The sequence below is a fragment of the Procambarus clarkii genome, chromosome 5 (genome assembly GCF_040958095.1).
Source record: "Procambarus clarkii isolate CNS0578487 chromosome 5, FALCON_Pclarkii_2.0, whole genome shotgun sequence".
Classification (NCBI taxonomy): domain Eukaryota; kingdom Metazoa; phylum Arthropoda; class Malacostraca; order Decapoda; family Cambaridae; genus Procambarus; species Procambarus clarkii.
In genome coordinates, this window is record NC_091154.1 from 53,082,563 (window position 1) to 53,091,356 (window position 8,794).

The 8,794-nt window shown below is 48.1% G+C and overlaps 1 protein-coding gene across 1 annotated transcript in view; it reads left to right on the forward strand.

The window, feature by feature from the left end:
- The window catches only part of LOC123747543 (galactoside alpha-(1,2)-fucosyltransferase 1-like), a 273,432-nt gene that overhangs the window by 220,413 nt on the left and 44,225 nt on the right, over positions 1-8,794 (forward strand). The window lies entirely within an intron of this gene.

Sequence of the window (8,794 nt, forward strand, 5' to 3'; positions counted from 1 at the left end):
TTTTCACTTTCCTTCTTATGATGTCTTCGACGAAACCATTGGAGAAGCCGTTATTGACTAGGACCTGCCTTACCCTACAGAGTTCTTCGTCGACTTGCTTCCATTCTGAGCTGTGGCTGAGAGCACGGTCGACATATGAACAATTAATTGTTTTTCGACTACCAAACCTACCTAACCTAACCTAACCTAACTTTTTCGGCTACCTAACCTAACCTAAGCTATAGAGATAGGTTAGGTTAGGTTAGGTAGGGTTGGTTAGGTTCGGTCATATATCTATGTTAATTTTAACTCCAATAAAAAAAAATTGGCCTCATACATAATGAAATGGGTAGCTTTATCATTTCATAAGAAAAAAAATTGAGAAAATATATTAATTCAGGAAAACTTGGCTTATTAGGCAAATCGGGCCTTGCATAGTAGGCCGAGAAGTGCATTCTGGCTACTAAGTATGACATATATATATATATATATATATATATATATATATATATATATATATATATATATATATATATATATATATATATTTGTCACGGTAAAATCTCTAGTAAGAGATTCGGCCTGCTCCATTATCACCTATTCTACCCATTACCACGTCTATATATTCAAGTACTGCAGCAACAACAGCAACAACTACTTCCAGACGTCTAGACAGTATACCAGTCTCCCCCCTGCACCACTGCCCATCGCCCCACCTCTCGCGCCTGGGTCGCTGTGAGACCACAACCCTCCGAAACAAGCAGTTTATGAGCCGGTTAATAGTTGAAGAAGTTACTAGCACCATCTACCCGGCTGACGTTCTGTATATATATATATATATATATATATATATATATATATATATATATACATGGCTGCATTGTCCACTATGAATTAGATTACTCCTGCATGCTCAACTGAGTAGACCTCATGGTGTGTGTGCATGTGTGCGCGTGCGTGTGTGTGTGTGTGCGTGTGTACTGTTGGGGTTCACCTCCAATGAGAGGGGAAAGGGGCGAGTAACAGTACACTCAAGCTCACTCACCGTAGCCTAGCGGTTCTTCACTCTATCCTCGTCGCGCCACTGTACGCCAGGAGAGTATCCCAGTCAATCCCAACCGGCCTCTGATCGAAAAGGAGTGGGAACACAACTTGTTCACTTAACTATTGTGTGCCCGCCCCGTCATGGGCTCTACTACTAACCACAAGGTCGCCAACTGGTGTTTCCGGTGTCCAGTAACACGTCAGTAGTTTTGTTGAATTGTGGTAACAGTGGCAAGAGCACACTCAATAGATCTGATATCAGGCAGGTATTTACTTCTATCACGATCTGCTGTCAGGTATTATATAGCCACAAGAAATATGGAAGGGATGATATAAACACCAATGTACTTTGTATTTTACTTAAAACTCATTCAAAGACATCACAAGATTATATCAATAAGCAAACAGCTGTTCCAGGCAGAAGTCGCTCGTTCCCACACATATAATCATGAACTCGCCAAGTCGGCAATGCTCCCCCTCACGTCAATGTCAAAATCAGCTGGGCGACTCCCACCGTGCGAATGTTTATTGCTTGTTTTCCTGGCGTCACACGCTCTGTTTCTTTAAGTTCTCAAAGATCACTAGGAGTTCGAATACACAATATTTGCGACAATAGCACGTGAATACTTCGCTGCACTGATCTTGAGCTCAATTAAACATTTCTATATAAGTGGACACAATACCTCACTATCATGGTATATCACACTGCCCTTCATTTAATGATCACGTATGCAAGTATATATCACTGGAGTTCTCAGTAATTCCTTCCGTGGGCGATAACACAATTATTCACTGCACACATGAATGATTATTCAATACACGAGCATAGACATATATATATATATATATATGGATGAGTCATCTACATCAATAATGGTAATAACATAGTTACTGGGCACATAGCCTAACTCCAAATACTGGCATATTTATATATATATTCTCTCACTATATGATCATATTAAAGTCTCATTAAAGACATTATCAACACAGTAAATTCATCAATTACTCCGGGTGCCTGCATACACCAATAATAATCATAAATATCGTGAGTACTCTTTATAGTCCCACTCTGCACACTGGTGCCTTACTGTGACATAGGTGAGCCTTGCTCACGACATACAAAATACTCAGGCTAAATAATATAGCTGACTAAAGGGGAATTGGGAGGGAAACTAGTATCACCTACTTCCACCTATCCTCCGATGAGAGTTGAGCTGTAGCTCCTGGTCCTGGCTCCTGCCTCGTGTAGGGAACGCCCCCACACACACACTGTCGTGTCCTCCAGGAACTCAATCAACGTAACACCGTAAGCGCGTCGTCTCCGTGCCTTTTCACTGCAGGTCCGTGCTCCTCCTCGACTTCTTGTGGGGTTGGAGTCGGTCTCCTGGCCGTCGACTTCTCCTCCCAGCTACGGCTGCCCGCCTACGTCTCGGCTGCAGTCGTTCAGATTCCCGAACACTTTTCCTCTTCCACTGCTTCCCGGTGGCTCAGTCCAGCCACTACGCCGTCACAAACGGGTGAACTGCCTCAGACGTCGTATACGTCACTGCACAGACTTCACTTCTTCTTGCACAGTACCTGTCCCGGAGCACTTGTTGCTCAATATCCCGTCGATTCCCTCTCTGGTCCAACACATGAACGAAGGAAGACCTCACAGAGTACTGGCAGACTTCGGGTGACGTGTAAAATCCACGGGAACGGGAAACAGCTGTCAAACTGACAGGACCAATCTTCGCACGTCCAACCACCTTGACGTGTAGTGTCAGACTGATTCCCTCCGGAGGATTGGTCCATCCACTACGTCATCACTGTGGATCTATCAGCCGTCGCATACGTTGCTGCCTAGTCTCCACTCTTGCACAACACCTGTTCCTGGAGCACTTGTTGCTCAATATTCTGTCAACTCCTTCTCTGGTCCAACACATGAACGAAGGAAGACCCAACAGGTGATGGCAGACCACGAGTGATGCGTAAATCCTCCGGAGACGGGGTAAACTGTCCAACTGACAGGACCTCCCAGCGCACGTCCGACCTCCTTGACGTGCTGTCTTAGACTCATGGCGCCAGCGCGGCGCGATGACCAGACCTCCCTTCCTTCGTGACGTCATATTCGCCACGGGAGGTTTTCATTGGCTCCCTGTGCCACGTCACTGTCGGTGACCAATCTGGTGTCAATGACGTCACACAGTTTTGGCGGCAAAACAGAAGAGCCAGCGCCATATTGGCTTCCTAAAGGGCTTAAACCACAGCCCAAAATACTCTTCTTTTACAAATTTCTCGGCACTCCGAGAACACTACATTCTCCTACATATACCAAACTGATGCCTGCGACGTAGAGAACGCTCGGGTAAAGTGGACATGACTCTTACAGCAGGCGTGAGAGAAATATAAGGGGGGGAACACCGTCACATATCCCGCCCCTTAAAATAAGAGTCATGTCTGGTTAGTGCATACAGGACAGGGCATCTGCTACTACGTTGTCTCCCCATCGGATGAGTTTAATTTCCAACCAGTATTCCTGCCGCCAATGCGAAACGCTCCTTACATATCCGTTGACCGTTCCCACGGTTACTCCTGATGTCCATTGTTCCTTCAGCATGGACAGAGGACTTTGCACTCCTTGTCCATACACCAGCTGGTAAGGTGAGAAACCTAACGATTCCACCACTGCGTTACGCATGGCAAACAACGCAGGGCATACTGCTTCCTCACACTCAGTTCCCTGCTCTGCGCAGAACACTCTCATCAGCATGCCGTCCTGTATGTAACAATGAGTAGCCCTCTCAGGACCAACACGTCCTCCATTGGCCTCATGAATCAATTCGGGGAATTCTATCTGCTGCAACTCTCCAAGACGAGTGCGGTCTACCCCTAGAGAACTGGTGAGGGTCACCTGTAACTCACCATCCGGGCTGCCTTCGCCCTCCACTCGTTCTCCGGGTCCCATGAAGAGGTGATCGATTTCCAGACTGTCGGACGTCTCCTCGTCAGCACTATCAGATCCACACCCTCCGTGTCCTTCGCACTGCCTCGGCATCACAGCACAAACCGGGAACGCCGCCGTGGCGATTCCTTTCTCGTCCCCACAGGCGTCTAACACTCCGCCCGTCTCATTATAGTGCTCTAGGCACTCCTCGCCCTTCACGAGATTCGGGAGGACATATCCCCCACATGCTTCATTTCCCAAGATGACTTGTGCCTCCATCTTGGGCATTGATGCACAGACCCCCACCACTAGGGTCTGGCAGCCATAATCAGAATTCAGAGTCACCTGGTGTAGGGGCATCCTCACTGGGCCTCCCACAGTGGTCACACTTGCCACCCCCACACTGGTACTCTCGTAACCCTCGGGGAACAGGGTTTCGCTCACCAGGGTAAAATCTGCCCCAGTGTCTCTTAATATCTTCACCGGGATGGGGTCTGCGTGCCCCATCCTTACGGTTCCCTCACTCACGAATGGGTGAACTCTTTTCTCCCCACTCAGTACGGGTTCATCCCACACTCACTCGGCCATCTGGTCCTCGACCCTCACGAAAGCAACGTTCCACCGCTGCTCAGGGTGTCTGCATTCCCGCGCGATGTGTCCGAATATTCCACAGTTGTAGCAGCGGATCCTTCTTCTTCTGTGGATCCTCCTAGCGCCATTCATCGACTCCTCCGTTTCAGCAACAACTCTTGAGCTCTCAGCTTGGGACTTCTCTACCGGCTCCACAGCGCTCTTTGAGCCTCTCCTGTCTCCACTTGAGAGGTGGGACTCAGGAGAACTCGCTCCTGTCCTCCATCCGTCCGTCCTTCTATGTCTTCTACCATACCTGGAGTGTATGGGCGGTCGGTGCCGTCCCTCTCGGTGTGGTCGCAGGGCTTCTTCCAGCATGTCAGCTCTGTCGGCTGCGGCTCTCAGGTCCTTTATGTCCGCCTCCTTTACTCTAACCCTGATCTCAGGAGAGAGCACGGACATAAACTTCTCCATGACCATAAGCCTCTTGACCTCCTCAGCCGACTTTGCTCCTTCAGACTCCAGCCACTTAAGGAATTTCCTCTCCATGTCCCTCGCCGTCTCCGCATAAGATTTTCCTGGCGAACGGGTACATTCCCTGAATCTCTTCCTGTAACATTCCAGCGTGAGCTTGAAAGAATGGAGCACAGCTCTCTTTACAGCATCGTAGTTGGTGCACTCTTGGAGGTCGAGCATGTTGTAGGCTTCACGAGCTTCACCGGTGAGCCTACTCTAAACCAGCTCCGCCCACTCTGCCCTCGGCCACTTCTTCAAGGTAGCAATCTTCTCGAAGTGGTCGAAGAAACCTTCAGCTTCATCTGGTATAAAGACCGGCAGATCTCGCTCCCTCACTCGGCGGTCTTCCTGTTGCGGCGGAGCAGGTGCACCTAGCCCTAGCTCAGCTCGCTTCAGCTCCACCTGCTTGTTAGCTTCTATCTCCTGCTGTCTCAGCCTAGCTTCTCGCTCGCGCTCCTCTCGTCTTAGCTGTGCTTCTCGCTCTTGTTCTTCATGCTTCAGTTTCGCTTCTTCTATCCTCAGCTGTGCTTCTCGCTCTTGTTCTTCACGCTTCAGTTGCGCTTCTTCTCTCCTCAGCTGTGCTTCTCGCTCTTGTTCTTCCCTGCGCAGCTGTGCTTCTCGCTCCTCACGCTTCAGCTGTGCTTCCAGCTGCAGCTTCATTATCTCCAGCTTAACGCTGTGCCTGCTGCCGCTGGATCCTCTGCTGCTCCCACCAATGCTCAGGTGTTCTCCCATACTGGCAGGTGTTTGGGGCCGTTCCTCCCCCAAAGCTTCGTCTCGTGCTCTGAGCTGTGCCATGATCTCCAGTCTTCTCTCTCCCACTCTGGAAGATCTCAGCTTTATCCCAAAATGGTCTGCTATTGACTGTAACTGTGCCTTGGTGCACTCCTCTAGCACCTGCTCATCTCTAGTGTCAATGAACCTTGTTACTTTATCATCCTCCATCTTGTGCTATGAGTGATAACCTGTACCTGATACCTAATACCAGTGCAAAGTACCACAACTGCAACCTTTATCTTGATCGTTATCCTGGCGAGGTCGCCAATGTCAGGGTTCACCTCCAATGAGAGGGGAAAGGGGCGAGTAACAGTACACTCAAGGTCGCTCACCGTAGCCCAGCGGGTCTTCACTCTATCCTCGTGGCGCCACTGTACGCCAGGAGAGTATCCCAGTCAATCCCAACCGGCCTCTGATCGAGAAGGAGTGGGAACACAACTTGTTCACTTAACTATTGTGTGCCCGCCCCGTCATAGGGCTCTACTACTAACCACAAGGTCGCCAACTGGTGTTTCTGGTGTCCAGTAACACGTCAGTGGTTTTGTTGAATTGTGGTAACAGTGGCAAGAGCACACTCAATATGTCTGATATCAGGCAGGTATTTACTTCTATCACGATCTGCTGTCAGGTATTATATAGCCACAAGAAATATGGAGGGGATGATATAAACACCAATGTACTTTGTATTTTACTTAAAACTCATTCAAAGACATCACAAGATTATATCAATAAGCAAACAGCTGTTCCAGGCAGAAGTCGCTCGTTCCCACACATATAATCATGAACTCGCCAAGTCGGCAATGCTCCCGGACCCCCCTTCCTTCGTGACGTCATATTCGCCACGGGAGGTTTTCATTGGCTCCCTGTGCCACGTCGCTGTCGGTGACCAATCTGGTGTCACTGACGTCACACAGTTTTGGCGGCAAAACAGAAGAACCAGCGCCATATTGGCTTCCTAAAGGGCCTAAACCACAGCCCAAAATACTCTTCTTTTACAAATTTCTCAGCACTCCGAGAACACTACATTCTCCTACATATACCAAACTGATGCCTGCGTCGTAGAGAACGCTCGGGTAAAGTGGACATGACTCTTACAGCAGGCGTGAGAGAAATATAAGGGGGGCAACACCGTCACAGTACTCACCTATTTGTGCTTGCGGGGGTTGAGCTTTGGCTCTTTGGTCACGCCTCTCAACTGTCAATCAACTGGTGTACAGATTCCTGAGCCTACTGGGCTCTATCATATCTACATTTGAAACTGTGTATGGAGTCAGCCTCCACCACATCACTGCCTAATGCATTCCATCCGTTAACTACTCTGACACTGAAAAAGTTCCTTCTAACATCTCTGTGGCTCATGTGGGTACTCAGCTTCCACCTGTGTCCCCTTGTTTGCGTCCCACCAGTGTTGAATAGTTTATCCTTGTTTACCCGGTCGATTCCTCTGAGGATTTTGTAGGTTGTGATCATGTCTTACTCTTCTGTCTTCCAGCGTCGTAAGGCGCATTTCCCGCAGCCTTTCCTCGTAACTCATGCCTCTTAGTTCTGGGACTAGTCTAGTGGCATACCTTTGGACTTTTTCCAGCTTCGTCTTGTGTTTGACAAGATACGGGCTCCATGCTGGGGCTGCATACTCCAGGAATGGTCTTACATATGTGGTGTACAAGATTCTGAATGATTCCTTACACAGGTTCCTAAATGCTGTTCTGATGTTAGCCAGCCTCGCATATGTCGCAGACGTTATTCTTTTTATGAGGGCTTCATGAGACAGGTTTGGTGTGATATCAACTCCTAGATCTTTCTCTCTGTCCGTTTCATTAAGTACTTCATCTCCTATTCTGTATCCTGTGTCTGGCCTCCTGTTTCCACTGCCTAGTTTCATTACTTTGCATTTACTCGGGTTGAACTTCAACAGCCATTTGTTGACCGTTCACTCAGTCTGTCTAGGTCATCTTGTAGCCTCCTACTATCGTCCTCAGTTTCAATCCTCCTCATAATTTTTGCATCATCGGCAAACATTGAGAGAAACGATTCTATACCCTCTGGGAGATCATTTACACATATCAGAAACAGTATAGGTCCAAGGACTGACCCCTCTGGGACTCCACTCGTAACGTCTCGCCAATCTGAGACCTCACCCCTCACACTGACTCGTTGTCTCCTGTTGCTTAGGTACTCCTCTATCCACCGGAGTACCTTCCCTTTCACTCCAACCTGCATCTCCAGCTTTTTCACTAGCCTCTTGTGTGGCACTGTATCAAAGGCTGTCTGACAATCCAAAAATATGCAGTCTGTCCACCCTTTTCTTTCTTGCCTTATTTTTGTTGCCTGGTCATAAAATTCAAGTAACCCTGTGAGGCAGGACCTGCCATCCCTGAATCCATTTTGGTGCTGTGTTACATAGTTCTTTCGATCCAGGTGCTCCTCTAGCTTTCTTCGCACAATCTTCTCCATCAGCTTGCATGGTATGCAGTTTAGGGACACTGGCCTGTAATTCAGTGCCTCCTGTCTATCCCCTTTCTTGTATATTGGGACTATGTTAGCTGCTTTCCAAATTTCTGGCAGTTCCCCTGTTGTCAGAGATTTGTTATACACTATGGAGAGTGGTAGGCACAGTTCTTCTGCTCCTTCCTTTAGTATCCAAGGGGAGATTCCATCTGGGCCTATAGCCTTTGTCACATCCAACTCTAGTAAACACTTCCTTACTTCCCCGCTGGTAATCTCAAACTCTTCCAGTGGTTCCTGGTGAGTTATTCCCTCTCTTATGTCTGGGATTTCTCCTTGCTCTAAGGTGAAGACCTCTTGGAATTTCTTATTCAGTTCCTCACACACTTCCTTGTCGTTTGTAGTGAATCCTTCTGCCCCTATCCCTAATTTCATAACCTGTTTCTTTACTCTTGTTTTTCTCCTGATGTGGCTATGCAGCAATTTATGCTGAGTCTTTGCCTTGCTTGCGATGTCGTTTTCGTATTGTCTTTCTGC